The following is a 13,441-nucleotide window of genomic DNA, read 5'->3' on the forward strand; positions in this document are numbered from 1 at the left end:
ATGGTGTGGTGTAATGTGAATAAGAGGCAATTTAGTGTGATATAATGTGAATAAGGGGCACTAATGTGAGGAGTAACGTATATAAGCTAAAGTGGTACTACTGTGTGATGTAACGTGAATAAGGACACTATCGCATAATATAATGTGAATACAGTTGCACTACTGTGTGGCGTAATTTGAATTGGGGGTACTATTGTGTGGCCATGCCCCTTCCCAGCAAGAACACACCCCTTTTTGGGCTTCACAACAAATGTGCGATCTGTTCCTATTTAAAATATAGGGGATAGGAGCACCAAAATGAGAACAGCTATGGGTGAGGGGTGATGGTGCTGAGAAAGGGGTGCAGGGTCAGAGGTGGATTTAGCGGTGGTGCTAGAGGGCACCAGCCAAAATCTTGCCTAGGGCATCATATTGGTTAGGGCCGACTCTGACTAGGATGCACAAGCAGCTTCTTTTGATTAAAATTATAATTAGCATGCCTATATTGTGGCTGTATCTGCATACGAAATGCTAAGTTATAGTGATTTCCAGGAATACACTGTAATGTAGCATTTCATATGCACCTACAGCTGCAGTCACACACAGAATAAGGAGATTTATGGTAAGAACTTACCTTTGTTAAATCTCTTTCTGCAAGGTACACTGGGTTCCACAGGTATAACATCGGGGTGTAGAGTAGGATCTTGATCCGAGGCACCAACAGGCTAAAAGCTTTGACTGTTCCCAAGAGGCTCAGCGCCGCCTCCTCTATAACCCTGCCTCCATGCACAGGAGCTCAGTTTTGTTAACCAGTCCAATGCAGTAGCAGGTAAAAGAGATGACAACCGTTAGTAGCCACATACACCACATTCTGAAAACAGGAGAAGGTACTATCAGCGGCTAATGCCATACAAACCCAAAGAAGCTAAGTGCGTCAGGGTGGGAGCCCTGTGGAACCCAGTGTACCTCGCAGAAAGAGATTTAACAAAGTTAAGTTCTTACCATAAATCTCCTTTTCTGCAGCGGGGTACACTGGGTTCCACAGGGATAACATCGGGGATGTCCTAAAGCAGTTCCTCATGGGAGGGGATGCACTGTAGCGGGCACAAGAACCCGGCGTCCAATGGAAGCATCCTGAGAGGCAGAAGTATTGAAGGCATAGAATCTTATGAACGTGTTCACTGAGGACCACGTAGCCGCCTTACACAATTGTTCAAGGGTCGCACCATGGCGGGCTGCCCAAAAAGGTCCCACAGACCGAGTAGAATGGGCTTGGATGGTAGCAGGATCTGGAAGACCAGCCTGTACATAAGCTTGTGCAATCACCATTCTAATCCATCTGGCCAGGGTCTGCTTATTCACAGGCCAGCCACGTTTGTGAAAACCAAAAAGTACAAAGAGAGAATCAGACTTCCTAACGGAGGCTGTCCTCTTCACATAGATACGGAGAGCCCGTACCACATCCAAAGACCACTCATTGGTGGACAAATAAGGAGAGATAAAGGCTGGAACCACAATCTCTTGGTTAAGGTGGAAAGAAGACAACACCTTAGGTAGATAATCAGGGCGCGTCCTAGGAACCGCCCGGTCACGGTGAAAAATCAGAAAAGGTGACCGACAGGATAAGGCACCCAAGTCTAAAACCCGTCTAGCAGAGGCAATAGCCAGCAGAAACAAGACCTTAAGAGTAAGCCACTTAAGGTCTACAGATTCAAGAGGTTCAAATGGAGACTCTTGCAAGGCCCCCAGAACCACCGACAAATCCCAAGGAGCCACAGGCAGGACATAGGGAGGTTGAATCCATAAAACACCCTGAGTGAATGTATGAACATCAGGCAGATTCGCAATTTTTCTCTGAAACCATACCGACAAGGCCGAAATATGAACCTTGAGGGAGGCCAGAAAAAGGCCTAAGTCCAGGCCCTGTTGCAGGAAAGCTAACAGCTTGGCCATACTAAACTTGTAAGCGTCATGATTGTTAGATGCACACCAAGCAAAGTAAGAATTCCAGATCCTATGATAAATCCGAGCAGAAGCCGGTTTACCGGCCTTCAACATAGTTTGAATGACCGCCTCAGAAAGTCCTTTAGCCCTCAGAACTGAAGCTTCAAGAGCCATGCCTTCAAAGCCAGCCAGGCCAAATCCTGGTATACACAAGGGCTCTGAACGAGGAGGTCTGGACGTTGCAGAAGTAGAAGAGGATGCTCTAACAAGAGACCCTGTAGGTCTGAGAACCAATGCCGTCTGGGCCACGCTGGAGTGATCAGAAGTAGGATTCGTTCTTGCTTGAACTTCCTTATTACTCTGGGCAGGAGTAACACCGGAGGGAACACGTACGGCAGACGAAAGTTCCATGGAATTGCCAGTGTGTCCACAAATGCTGCTTGAAGATCCCTTATCCTTGCTCCGAAGACCAGAACCTTGTGATTGTGTCGAGACGCCATCAGGTCTACATCTGGTAGGCCCCACTTGTCCACTAGGAGTTTAAATACTTCTGGATGGAGGCTCCACTCTCCGGCATGTACGTCCTGACGACTGAGGAAGTCCACTTCCCAGTTGAGGACACCCGGAATGAACACTGCCGATATGGCTGGCAGATGGCGTTGCGCCCACTGCAGAATCCTGGACACTTTCATCATTGCCATGCGGCTTCGAGTGCCACCTTGATGATTTATGTACGCCACTGTGGTGGCGTTGTCCGACTGTACTTGAACAGGCCTGTTCTGTATCAGATGCTGGGACAGGTTCAGAGCAATGAACACCGGCCGCAATTCCAGAATGTTTATCGGGAGGAGAGACTTCTCCCTGGTCCACCGACCCTGAAGAGAGTGTTGCTCCAACACCGCGCCCCAACTCCTCAGACTGGCATCCGTTGTCAGGAGGATCCAGTTGAAGGTCCAGAAGGGACGACCCCGCTCAATCGTTGGTCATGTAGCCACCAGCTCAGTGACAGACGAACCTCCGGAGACAAGGAGATCATTTGAGACCTTATCCGGTGAGGCAGGCCGTCCCACTCAGCAAGAATCATCTTCTGCAGAGGGCGGGAATGAAATTGAGCGTACTCTACCATGTTGAAAGCCCACACCATGAGGCCTAGTACTTGCATCGCCGAGTGTATCGACACTCGCGGGCGAGAGAGGAAGTATCGAATCCTGTCCTGAAGGTTCAGAACCTTCTCCTGTGACAAGAACAACTGCTGGTTGTGAGTGTCCAACAATGCCCCTAGGTGCACCATGCTCTGAGCAAGGACCAGGGAAGATTTCTTCCAGTTGATGAGCCACCCGTGGGCTTGCAGAAACTGGACCGTCAGATCCAGATGACGGAGGAGAACTTCTGGGGATCAGCAAGTCGTCCAGATACGGTAGGATCCTGAAACGCTGATGGCGGAGCAGGGCCGTCATCACTGCCATGACCTTGGTGAAGACTCGCGGAGCAGTGGTCAATCCAAAAGGTAAGGCCGGGAATTGATAATGGAGGTTTTCAATAGCAAGCCGCAGGTATTGCTGATGAGATATGGCAATATGAATATGGAGGTAAGCATCCTGTATATCCAGGGATACCATATAGTCCCCGGGCTCCAAAGCCAGAACAATAGAGCGAAGAGTTTCCATACGAAACTTGGAGACCCTCAGAAATTTGTTAAAAGACTTGAGGTTGAGAATGGGCCGGGAGGAACCATTCGGTTTCGGAACTAGGAACAGTGGTGAATAGTACCCCTTGCCTCTCTGAGCCAGAGGCACCGGCACTACCACTCCTGTGTCCAGGAGGGATTGTACCACCAAATGGAGAGTTTTTGCCTTCACCTGATCCGAAGGGATGTTTGTCAGGCAAAATTGATGAGGGGGACGTTTCTTGAAGGATATGGCGTATCCGTGAGTGACGACTTCCCTTACCCAGGCGTCGGAAGTGGTCTTTAACCATACCTGGGTAAATCGTAGAAGTCGGCCTCCCACCCTGGGATCCCCCAGTGGGAGGCCCGCCCCGTCACGCAGCAGACTTGTCTGATTTGGAAGCAGGCTGATGGGCAGCCCAGGCACGTTTAGGTTTGGGCTTAGTGGTTTTAGAAGTGCGAGCCTGTTTCGGGTACACCTGACCCTTGGCTTTACCTGGAGGTCGAAAGGAATGAAAGGAAGTACTCTTAACCTTCGGAGCCGAAGGAGCAGTATTAGGTAGACATGCTGTCTGAGCGGAAGCTAAATCAGTAACAATCTTGTTCAGATCCTCTCCAAAAAGGATGTTCCCCTTAAAAGGGAGCACCTCCAGGGTTTTCTTAGAGTCCAGATCCACAGACCAGGATCGCAACCAGAGAATCCGGTGAGCCAGAATGGACATAGTAGAAGCCTTGGCCGCCAGAACACCGGCATCAGAAGCCGCCTCCTTAATGTAATGAGAGGCTGTGACAATATACGAAAGACATTGTCTAGTATTATCAGAAAAATTGGACGGCAGCTCTGCTTCCACCTCCTGAGCCCACGCTTCAATAGCTTCTACAGCCCAAGTAGCCACAATAGTGGGCCGATGCACAGCTCCCGCAAGAGTATAACTAGACTTTAAGCAGCCTCCACACGCTTATTCGTCGATTCCTTCAGAGAAGTAACGGTAGTGACAGGCAGAGCAGAGGACACCACCAGCCGAGCGACATGTGAATCCACCGGCGGTGGCGTTTCCCAATTATTACTTAACTCCGCAGCGAGGGGGTAGTGAGCTAGCATCTTCTTGTGAGGTGTGAATTTCTTTTCTGGATTCTCCCAGGATTCCTGACGTATATCAACCAAATGGTCAGAATGAGGCAAAATTAATTTGGAAACCTTCTGACGTTTGAATCTGTCAGGTTTCTTGGAGGCAACAACAGGTTCTGGGTCATCATCAATTTGAAGAATCAGCCTGATAGCCTCTAATAAGTCAGGGACATCCTCTTGTGAAACAGACTCCCCATCAGAAGCGTCTGGATCAGTGTCTGAGGGGTCAGTATACACGCCATCCTCATCGGACGAAGTATTTGAAACATGAGTGGATTGTGAGGAAGTAATGGCCCGCTTAGAGGACCCCTTGATCTTAGGCGGGCGAGGGTTAGATTTTTGTTTGGTCAATGAGTGATTCAATTGCTGTAACTGAGTGGACAGGAGATCTGCCCATGTCGGATTACCAGCAGGGACGATATGTGGCTGTAAAGGCCCGTGAGGTCCCATAGGGGGCGTAAGTCTAGTTACCAAAGTAGTCAGTAAATTAGAGAAAGTAGCCCAAGGCGGGTCGTGATGTGCCCCCGTTGCTACAGACTGACTGGGGGGTAAGGAACCCCCAGAACCTGAACCCTCCACTGCTATATTTTCCTCTAATGCATCTGTGGCATCACCACCGCGTATTGCGGGATCAGCCACAGAACCATCGCCCCTTGTAGCTGACATTATATGAAAGCGTAAACCACTGGCGACACAGTACAATATCAGCAGATATACTGTAATACCTAACCAAGAACCCCCTGTGCAGTGTGACAGCACAAACAGAGGATTCAGGAGGAATATGATGACTGAAAATCACAGAGAAAAATACAAAATAAGTATATCCTGTGAAAATACCTATATCCACCAATAACCCTTAGCCCCCCTCAGGGTACAGAATATAGGATTAGCAATATGAGTGAGTCAGATGCACGAGGTAGATATCATGCAGCAGCTATATGCACACACACAGTCACATGTACAATGCAGAAATTATGACAAACAATAAAACTGCACTGGACTAGTAATACTAAGTAGTACTAAGTAAAGCTATATAGACTTATAGATATATCAATGCACAGTAAATACTGGATGTATATCACAGAGTACTTGTACTAAATAGCCCTGTAGTAATGCACTGTTTCTTAACTAACACTGTCAAAAGACATGTAGAATACTTAAGTTTCCTGTAAAATGGTGATGATGCAGGCGGCTTTACAGAGGAGACTTTGCCCATGCAGTCCCAGAAACAGCTCAGCATGTGTAATGGCGCCCAAACACTGACAGGGAGTAAGGAAGAGAGAGAGAGATGCAGCTCCAGGGTGGGAACATTTACTCTGAATGGCGCCCTGGGGCTGGGGGAGGGGCTACAGGTCAGAGCCTTATCCCCTTGCTGGACTTCACCTCCGGGTACTGTGGGCCTGTGAAAAACGGTTTATAGTAGAATCCAACCTGTGCCCCTGCACTGGTGGTCTAGTGGGATCCCTGTACCAACACAGTGTCCATGCCAGCGCACGCGGCCCGTCTCCTAAGGACCGCGTTGGATCGTGATTTACAGCAGGTCCCGCCTGGGGGACCCTCTTACCTCCTCCCTTCCCGGAGAGCTGCAGCGATTGTATGAAAGACCGGAGCCCTCGGCTGTAAGTACCCGGCAACCAGGGCGCGGGAGTATACAGCGCAGCCGGGGGAGGTGATGGTGCTGCAGCATGAGATGTCAAAATTACATCTAGCACTGATAGTGCCTATGCTGCAGCCCTTGAAGTCTTCTATCTTCTTTAAAAAAAAATCTCTTTTCAGGGCTGCTGGAGCAGCCCTGCCTGTTAGCGTCCTGCACTGCAGGCACCAACTTACAAACTGAGCTCCTGTGCACGGAGGCGGGGTTATAGAGGAGGCAGCGCTGAGCATCTTGGAAACAGTCAAAGCTTTTAGCCTGTTGGTGCCTCGGATCAAGATCCTACTCTACACCCCGATGTTATCCCTGTGGAGCCCAGTGTACCCCGCTGCAAAAATAGGTAAGCTGCATATCATTTTAATCAGCAGAATCTGATTGTGCCCCTTGGGATTCCAAATGCCATAGGCATTTGCCTAGTTTGCCTATGCCTAGGACTGGCTCTGCCCATTACATGTTATGCGACACACCATAACGCCTATTACAACTTATGCCACACACCGTAATGCCCATTACATGTTTTGCCACACACGGTAATTCCCATTTCATATTATGCCACACACCATAATGCCATTACATATTATGCCACACATTATGCCTCTGAAACCATTTTATGCTCCCCACACAATAATGTCCCTTACAAATTATACCCCACAGTAAGGCTTCTAATTACTTTTAAATTACCTGCTTGTTGTCAAGGGTCTAATGCTCGTTGCCATGGGTCTCATGCTCATTGTCAAGAGTTTCCTACTCTGGGATCCATGCTCGTTGCCAGGGGTCTCATGCATATTGCCAAAGGTTTCCTGCTCTGTTTCATGTTCATTGCCAGCGGTTTCCTGCTCATTGCCAGGGGTCTCATGCTTATTGCCAAGGGTTTCCTGCTCATTGCCACAGGGTTCATGCTTGTTGTCCGCCAGCCCGCATCCAACACCCCGGCTGCAGCAGGCGCTGTGGGCTGCATGGGAGCCCAATGCAGCCGACACCATTGAGGGAGACAGTCAGACGCTAGAGGTTTCACTTGACCTCTACCATCGGTCTCCTTGCTCTCCTCCAGATGCTAGAGGTCTAGCATCTGACTGTCTCCCTCAATGGTGTTTGCTGCAGCAGGCGCCCACACTGCCCATGGCACCTGCTGTAGCCGGTGTGCAGGGTGCAGGCGGGCAGGGGGCACCTACAGTGTGACTGGGCACCCTCCAGGCTTGCCCGTACCTAAAACTGCTCCTGAGTATAAGGTAACATATGTATAATGTATAATTAATGCACAGACTGGAACCTGATCTCTAAAGGAGGGCCCACCGGGTTTTTCTCCTGAACCCCTGTGGGCCAGTCCAACTCTGCTTATGGATGGAGACAGCACAGCCACTTGTGGATGGACACAGCAGAGTACAGTGCAGCACACAGCAGTGTGACTGGAGTCCAGGCTTGGACTGGCCCACAGGGGTACAGGGGAAACCACCGGTTGGCCCCACTGCCTGGGGGCCCAACTCCAGCTCTAAGGATCAGGTTCCAGACTGTGCACTTGAATTATACATCATACATATGTTACCTTATACTGTACTATGGTGTATTTTCTACAGTACATTGCTGTTATTAATTTGTTATTAATCTGGTACATTGTCATGCATGTAGCAGATGAATTTACTCTATATATTTATGAAGGGGCCCAGATGTTGCACTCTCTAATGGTTAGTCAAATCAATGAGGTGGCAGGCCACACCCCCTCTATGGACTGGCTACATGCCTAAACATGGGCCCCTACCACTGCATTCCCCCGGTGGGCCCTACATGCCCCAGACCGACACTGCTGGAGTCCTTATATAGAATCCAAAACCTGTGAGAATCCTTCTCTTGAAGAATGGTGTTTTGTCTCGATTTGGAATCCGAGCCTGATGGGAAAGGCCGAGCCAGGGCTCGGATTGACTCGGAAACTGGAAGTTTCGGGGGGATTGGATTCAAGGTAATTAGAACTGCGCATCTCAAATAAATATATATATATATATATATATATATACTAGGTGATTCATCACACCATCGTAAGGGGGTACACCCCCTTAACCCTTGCGCGCTCTTGTGGCGTGCAGTATTTGTATTATTTTGAGTATTACCTCCAATCATAATTGTGTGAGTGGTTAAAAATTGCACGGACAAAGGGCGTGCGATGGTTACGGCGTGAATAGCTTGTTGAATCAATGTAAAAGGTGAGAGTGCTGTGCAGTGTCAGAGACACTGCACATCCACTGCACAGCACAGCACTGTCACCTTTTACATTGATTCAGCGTCCAGACTTTACTCTCCGCGATATCACCCACTCTATCCATTACATTAGCCATCTCGGGGCTTCCAGGCCGGCAGCCCATGTGCTGTGTTGCGGAGTCAGGGCCTCTGGGGATCTGGGCTTGGCTGTGGTGGGGAGGCACTTCTGTAACATCATGTGCAGAGGAGGCTCCGGGGCTCAGAGAGTATGCGGCGCAGGGAGGGCTATGAAAGCCTTCCACTGCGCCGCTTTCATACAAATCTATCATACCCTTTACATATAAAAATCGGTACAAATTCCGGAAAAGGGGCGTGGTCAGGGGTAAAGAGGGCGTGACCTTTTCCTATACTTTCAATGGAAGTTTGTAGAGCTAAAAATCGGTACAAACCATAAAAAAAGGTACTGTACCTGCCAAAAAGGTACAGTTGGAGGCAGCGGTGCAAGTATGCAGGTACGGGTGGGTACGGCGTACCCTTAAGAATTTTGCCGTGGGTACGCCATACCCACACCGTCGCCACTCGCTACCGCTGATGTGAGGGGAGGAGAGCGCAGCCTGCGTCTCTCCTGCCCCTCAATGTCTTCGTTCAAATCAGCGCCACCCGTGAGCCAATCAGAGCTCGCGGAGCTTTGATTGGCTCACGGATCGGCACTGAATTGACTGACAGCAGCAGCAGCAGCAGTGAGCAGGGGAAGGGGGGGGGGACTGCTTCATGAATACCTGGCACTGTGGGGGGCAATGTATATCTGGCACTGTGGGTGGCAATGTATATCTGGCACTGTGGGGGTCAATGTGTATCTGGCACTGTGGGGGCAATGTATATCTGGCACTGTGGGGCATTCGTGTATCTGGCACTGTGGGGCATTCGTGTATCTGGCACTGTGGGGTGGAGCAACGTGTATCTGGCACTGTGGGGCAACGTGTATCTGGCACTGTGGGGCAACGTGTATCTGGCACTGTGGGGGTCATATGTGTATCTGCCCCTCCCCCATTTGTGTATCACGCCCCCATATGGCATTTGGCCACACCCATTTTTGGCGCGCGCGCCTTCGGCGTGCGCACACAGTACCTGTAAGACTTTTTTTCTACTTGCACCACTGGTTGGAGGGTATGCATCTATACCGGTGGCCACAGCAGCTTTTGTTCCACCTGCGCCGTGGCTAGAGAGTGGGGATTGTTGATGCCAGAGGGGACAGGCGGACTGGCAGCAGGACATAGGGGGTCATTCTGACCCGATCGCTCGCAGCAGTTTGTCGCAGCGCAGCAATCGGGTCGGAACTGCGCAGTGCGCTGGCGCATGGCAGCCGTCGTTGCCTAGTGATTGCCTCTGAGACAGAGGTGGTCGCTGGGCGGGAGGGGGCTGGACGTCGGCGTTAAGCCGCCATTTAGGGGGCGCAGTCCGGCCAATATAGGTGTGGCCGGACCATTGGGGGCACGGACCGCGGCGGCTGCGTGACGCCTCACACAGCCGCTGCGGCCAGTGGCAGCGACAATCAACTCCTGGACAGCCGCAGGAGCTGCGCTGGCCGGGAGTAACTCCACAAATACAAAAGCATCGCCACTGTGCGATGCTTTTGTATTTTTGCAGGGGGGGCGGCACTGACATTCGGGGCGGACTAGCCCTGTGCTGGGCATCCCCCCGCATGTCAAGGAAGATGATCGTAGCTGTGCTAAATTTAGAACAGCTACGATGAACTCGTAATGGCCCCCATAGGACGCTGCAGTAAAAGGATATTTTTTTCCTATCTACAGCACAGAGACTTGCTGCAGATGCAGTGGCATACCCTCCACCTGTACCTTTTTTGGCAGGTACAGTACCTTTTTTTAATGTTCTGTACCGATTTTTGGCTCTCCAAACTTCCATTGAAAGTAAAGGAAAAGGGGGGTGGCCACGCCACTTTACCAGTGGTGACGCACCCTTTTCGAATTTGTACCATTTATATGTGTAAATTGTTGGAGGGTATGTTGCTGCAGATGCAGTGGGCCTATTTTGGGGTGTGGACCTGGAGCTGCAGCTCCATCAGCCTCATTGTTAATCCTGCTCTGGGAAAACACAGCAGCCAAAGGGCAGAGCCTCCCATTGGATGTAAACTGTGTGGGAGGGCATTTCTCGTCCAATCAGCTGTGGACTGGGTGTCATAGACCTGCTGCTAACCCAATGAGAGCTCCTAGCCATGCCCAGCGTTATCTGGGCTATTATATATATATATATATATATATATATATATATATATATATACTTGTAAAGGTGTGGCACTTAGACTGGAATAACTGACACTTAGAACTGTGGAAGAGTTATCATCAACGTTTCAATATTTTATATATTGTCATCAGGATAAAATACAAAAAACGAACATACCTTTTATAGGTGATCATCACGAGTGAAATGCTGGCGTCAGGGCAAAGACCGCTCACCCTACCCGCCGCCGCGCTGTTAGGTGATGTCATCCAATGATGATCAGATCGGACCTAAGAGCCATACATTGAGTAGACACCGTGGAGTGAGTACTCTGTCAGGGCACCCTGCAAAGCTTTCTTGTCATCACAGTGGATGCAATGTTTGCTGTTTGAACACAGTATTGATTTTAACAGTGAGTCTTTAAGGACACAATCTTGTTACAGGAAGCATTTCAGTGCACATTCATTTGTGTTGGTTGCCGTTGGCAACGTGAACTTGTTGTACAGCATGGCGGATGTGGTGACTGGTGTAGATGATGCGGCAGCATTATTTCATTTCCTCTTAGGGGATATACATACATTTTCGGGATCCGAAGTGGAGGCAATTTTGCACAATACAGGAATGAATGATGAGGCTGAAGCAGCAGCACCAGACATCATTTACAGAGACCTATTGCGATTAAAAAAGAAGGAGATAGATTTTCACTTACATGGGTTATCATTGAGTGACTATTATAAAAATAAGAAAATACCCCGGGGTTTCCGTGTTCGGAATTGCCCCACAATCCGGAGGTTTGACCCCTCTTTTTGCAAGAAATGGATAGGAATCTTGAATCGCTGCTCTTTCGATTTAATGATTCTAGTAATTGAACAAGCTACAAAAGAGTCTCAGCTTATCAAGGACAAGATCTTGCAGTTTAAGACAGTGCATTTGCCTACGTTATCCACGGATGAAAGCACAGACTGGATGGAGCGATTAAAACAACAGCTGGCCACGTATAAAAGAGATCTCCTACAATTTAAGAAAGAGAAGCTGCTAAAAGTTGAAGGTGATTATGAGAAACATACCGTTTACAAATGGTTATCAGCAGCGGCGTGCGGTGAGGTCTGTGGCTGGTGAGTCCCACTGATGACCCATACCACAACTGTGGTTGTAGAGACATGCCCCCTCACAGAGAGCCTTTCTCACGCTGACGGCCAGGCCGAGCAGGAGAGGTTTGCAGTTGCTGTGATCCCTCCCTGCGAGGGAGCCCTCTCACCCCCTTGGGCTCCCAGCGTCTGTAGTGATCCCCACTACCAGAGAATCCTCTCATGGATCCGTTATCCTCCCCTCCATGGCACTCCCTGCTCACCTGGGACCCCGACCAGCGCTCACTTGGACACCCGCTGGTGATGCAGTGTACAGGGAGGATCCAGGTAGGGTGCAGGGACACAGAGGACTCATAGACAAGTAGCAAAGAACTCTCTAACCCACTGCTGACAGTGCCGGCAGACACCATGTGACCTGACCCAGCCGGCTGCAGGGACAGCGGGAGACACACGGGGAAAGTTGGATGGGGGAACACAGGGGTCTCTGAGTCTGTCTGGTGGGGAGCAGAATGACTTGCTGCCATAGGCGTGCACAGCACATTTTATTAGGGGGTGCACCGTCGTATAGGCGCGGCTAGTACCACCTACTGGGCATGTCTAGCATCGCCTATTGGCATTCTTTTCTATTCAATATGCACCTTACCTATATGGTGGTTTCTCATAACGGGGAACCTCTGAAGAAATGTATCCTTCCTGGGCAGACAGCGTCTTCAGTCGGTAATCACTATTCATGTAGGAGATCACATGATCCGGAAGATGCCTGTGTAGGAATATAACCAATGTGATCATAATCATACAACAGAGGTTCACCTCCTGCCCCTTGCGTCTCTCAGCCACACCATCACCCCTTCTCTGCATCTCTCAGCCACAACATCATCTCCTCCCTGCGTCGTCTCTCAACCATGCCATCATATCCCATCTGAATCTCTCGCAATACCCCTCACTTTGTCTCTCATCCTTCCCCCTTCACTCTGTGCCTCTGAGTCTCCCACCCTTCTGTCTGTGCCTCTCAGTCGCCCACCCTTCACTGTCTCTCAGCCTGCCCCACCCCATTCACTCTGTGTCTTTCAGCCTCCACCTCCCTTCATTCTCCACTCCCTTCACTGTATTATTAACAATTTATTACTAGTTATATTATATCCCCCCTGGCCCTCACTCCCCCCCCCCATTCCCTGTTTATGGCTCACTCCCACTGACAGGAACGCTGTATGCAGCTCCTCCACCTCTTCCTCATCAGTGGAGTTTGTGGGCACAGGAGAAGAACACGGGCAGGTGGGCGGCCGTTCGCGTGGTGTGACGTCATTGGGTCACATCGCACAGTACATTGAGGCGGAGTAGTAGTGTGGATCAGGGGGCAGGATGGGAGTAGTAGTGCGGAGCACGAGGGCAGGATAGGAGGAGTAGTGCAGATCAGGGGGCAGGATAGGAGGAGGAGTAATGTAGAGCAGGGGGGTAAGATAGGAGGAACATTAGTGTGGGGCAAAGGGGCAGTTTAGGAGGAGGAGGAATACTGCTGAGTAGAAGGAGTAGTGTGGGGCAATGGGGCAGGATAGGAG

The sequence above is a fragment of the Pseudophryne corroboree genome, chromosome 10, assembly GCF_028390025.1.
Source record: "Pseudophryne corroboree isolate aPseCor3 chromosome 10, aPseCor3.hap2, whole genome shotgun sequence".
NCBI lineage: Eukaryota > Metazoa > Chordata > Amphibia > Anura > Myobatrachidae > Pseudophryne > Pseudophryne corroboree.